Source organism: Chenopodium album, chromosome 4 (assembly GCF_948465745.1).
Source record: "Chenopodium album chromosome 4, dcCheAlbu1.1, whole genome shotgun sequence".
NCBI lineage: Eukaryota > Viridiplantae > Streptophyta > Magnoliopsida > Caryophyllales > Amaranthaceae > Chenopodium > Chenopodium album.
The window spans coordinates 54,213,010-54,217,159 of record NC_137837.1 but is presented as its reverse complement, the minus strand read 5'-3'; positions in this window follow the sequence as shown (position 1 = coordinate 54,217,159).

Below are 4,150 nucleotides of genomic sequence, written 5' to 3'. Positions count from 1 at the left end.
TGTTGCTTGATTTTTATTGTTTTTGCTTGATCACACCTTTTATGCATGTTTAAAGGGAATTGATACTTGTAATCACGCTTAATAAGATAATTAATAATCTTTTTTAGGGTTAATATGATTATAATTCAAGTGATCGCCAATAATAGTTTTTTTTTTGTGCATTAATATTCAACCAACATAGATAAACAGGGTTAATTCTATTGATTGCATGTTAGTCAGAAAGCGCACATGAATACGAGAAGAATAAAGTAGAGGCCTATTATTAGGGCAGGTTCTTTCTCTTTTAGATTGGATTTGTACCTTCATCCTCGAATTTCCAGTCATGGTTCCAGACTTATTGGAGTTAACAATCTCTTGGATCGTTAAGGGGTTTAACCTTCACTCTATGAACGGTTTACAAGTTCCTAAAACTTTTGGCGACTCTTTTGCTCTGTCTTCTTTCCTTTTGAACGCCACCATGCTTAAGTGTATGATCACAGTGGGGTTCATGTTTGGGGTAATGCTTGAAATATTCCCTACAGTTTTTAGCGACTACACTGGGGAGGATTTCTATTTCAATTCCTAAATTTTATTTTGGCAATTATTTAGAATGAGCAGATGAGACTCGAAAAGTTCTAAGTATTTCATGTGCGTAATTTTGATTAACATTATTGTCATATGCATAAAAAAGGTTCACATTGGAAAGACCATCCGTAATGAGTAAAAAACATAGGATTTTTACACGTAGGAAATTTGAGGAATATTTTTCACAACTAGAATCGAAATAATACTACGAAAACTAGAAAATTCTAAGAACACACACAACTACTGAGGCTTGTAGGAACTAGCGTCTAGAAAACAAAGCCTGTCGCCGAAGATATGGCTCTGTCGCCTGGCGACAATTCTATCGTCTGGTGACAGGGCTCATATCTTGGCGACAGACTCTGTTGGCTGGCACTACGTTCTTCCAATACCGAGCCAGAAATCTGCCTTTTATTTTACTAGTTCTAGATCTATTTGCTCAATTATACTTCCTGATTGAGTTTTTCTCTCTTTTTTGAAACCTATATGTGTTCTACATATGGACATAACCTTCTTGGAATTCATGCTTTATCTACCTGATTGAACGCTCTGAGCAACAAAGGGTACATACGAGAATGTTGAATTCACCAAACCATAGAAGCGAGTTTAACTCGCGGGGTCCCATCCACATGCGCCAACCCTTCCAGAGGTAAGGCTTTCGTGCGGTGCATCCGGACTCATAAACATGGACCCACTTTGACTAACCCATATCCCGAACTGTAGAGAACTAGAGCCATGGTTAGGTTGTAAACTCATTGCATCATATTGTGCCTACTTGACTACTTGTGCATTATTTGTTGTGCATACTCTATGTGTTTTTCCTAACCGTTTGTTTGACTTGTGTTTAAGCCTAAATAAACTAATTAATGACTAAAAGGACATTGCCTAATGAATTAACTAATAAATTTGAGTAATCAATGAATTAATCAAAACTTACTTAGTACGACTTTAGGCCTGTCCCGTAGAGTGAAAATACTGAAAGCAGTCCCAGATTAATGTTCCAGTAATGGCGCAAAAATTTGGGCTGCAGCACCAAACGCTGCTGTGCAATGCCGTGCGACAACTATGTCGTCAGGCGTTGCAGTGCAGTGTGCGGCGACAGCCCTGTTGCTTTGGCGGCAGTTCAGATTTTGCTCGAGTCATCACGATGAGTCTAATTAAACAATTTATTAATCAGTTTGGTTATTTTGTTAATGGCAGTAACCTTATTTAGTCCTTAATTGAGTCTAAGCACTTAGTCCCATGGTCTTACACAAGAGTTAAAGCATGTCTAAAGGACTTATCGATGTACTTAAAGAATTTATCGATGTATTTGCTTCGTCATAGGAAGATGTGCCAGGTATTAATAGAGAAATAGCTCAACACACCATACCAATAATTCCAGAAATGAAACCTGTGAAACAAAAGTTGCGTCGAATGAATCCCGACGTAGCTCTTAAAATAAAAGAAGAAGTTCAAAAGCAAATAACTGCAGGTATTATTAGGGTATCCAAATACCCCGAATGGGTAGCAAATGTGGTTCCAGTTCCAAAGAAGGATAGAAGGGTAATAATCTGTGTCGACTATCGAGATTTAAATAAGGTAAGTCCAAAGGACGACTTCCCTTTACCACACATCGACCTCTTAGTAGATAATACATCGAATCACGCGCTTCTCTCATTTATGGATGGATACGCAGGATACAACCAGATTCTCATGGCGGAAGAAGACATGGAAAACGACATTCATAACACCTTGGGGTACTTACTGTTACACAGTAATGCCATTCGGGTTAAAAAACGCGAGATCCACTTACCAACGAGCAAAAACTTCCCTACTCCATGATATGATGCACAAAGAGGTTGAAGTATATGTGGACGATATGATCGTGAAATCAAAAGATCGCCTAGGACATCAAATAGCCTTGAGAAAATTCTTCGAAAGGCTATGAAAATACAACATGAGGTTGAATCCATCTAAGTGTGCTTTTGGAGTCACCTCAGGCAAGCTCTTGGGATATGTCATAAGCTCTAGAGGAATAAAGATAGATCCAACCAAGATCAAGGCGGTTATGTCAATACCACCGCCCAAAACCGAGAAACAAATTCGAGGGTTTATTGGCCGGTTGGAATATATAAGTAGGTTCATATCGAAGCTAACAACGATATGTGAACCAATATTCAAGAAACTCAAAAAGAATGTGCCAGTAATATGGGACAACGAGTGTGAAAAAGCCTTTGAAAAGATCAAAGCCTATCTCGCAAATCCTCTCGTATTAGCACCAGTGCTTCCAGGAATTCCTCTTAGGTTGTACTTAACAGTCACCAAGGAGACAATGGGGGCTATGCTTGCACAAGAAGTAGAAGGACAAGAAAATGCAATCTACTACCTAAGCAAGAAAATGCTTGAGTATGAAGTACGCTACATACCGCTTGAGAAATTGTGCCTCGCATTAGTGTGGGCCACAACCAAGTTAAGGCATTACATGCTCGTGCATACAATCTTTGTAGTTTCTCGAATGGATCCACTTAAGTATTTGTTCGAAAAATCTACACTCAATGGGTGCATATCAAGGTGGATAGTCAACTTAGCCCAATTCAATGTAAGATTCATGCCTCTAAAGGCCATAAAAGGATCTGTGGTCTCGGACTTCTAAGCAGATTTTCCAATAGAAGATTCGACGCCAGTACATGACAACGAATTTCCAAATGAAGACTTGATGGGCACAGAAGATGATACTTGGACTTTATACTTCGACGGATCCTCAAACCAAAAGGGATGTGGCGTTTGAGTACTATTAGTATCACCTAAAGAAGAGCATGTTCCAATCTTTATAAAGTTAGATTTCGACGTTACCAACAACGCTGCTGAATATGAAGCATGCGTGGTAGGCCTCGAAACAGCTTTGGCATTGGGGGGAGTGAAGAAATTGCGAATATTTGGAGACTCTTCCTTGATCATCAATAAAATACCTAAAAGATGGAAAGTAAGGAGTGAAAGTTTATCCCTGTAGGGAATATTTCAAGAGTTAACCCCTAGCTTGAACCCCACTGTGATCATACACTAAAGTATGGTGGCGTCCAAAGGGAAAGAAGATAGAGCAAAAGAGTCGCCAACAAGTTTTTTAGGAACTTGTAAACCGTTCATGAGGTGAAGGTTACACCCCTTAACGAACCAAGAGATCGTCAAATCCATAAGGTCTTGAACCAAATAGGGTTCGGGGATGAAGGTACAAATCCAACCTAAAAGAGATTGAACCTGCCCTAATAATAGGCCTCTACTTTATTCTGATCGTATTTATGTGCGCTTTTTGACTAACATGCAATCAATAGGATTAACCCTAAACCTGTTTATCTATATTGGTTGAATATTAATGCACAAATAAAACTATTATTAGCGATCACTTGAATTATAATCAAATTGACCCTAAACAAGATTATTAATTATCTTATATAAGCGTGATTACAAGTACAAATTCCCTTTAAACATGCATAAAAGGCGTGACCAAGCAATAACAATAAATATCAAGCAACATAATAATAATAATCATAATAACAATTATAATAAAAATAATCATGTTAAAGCATAATAATAGCAAGATCCTAGGCAT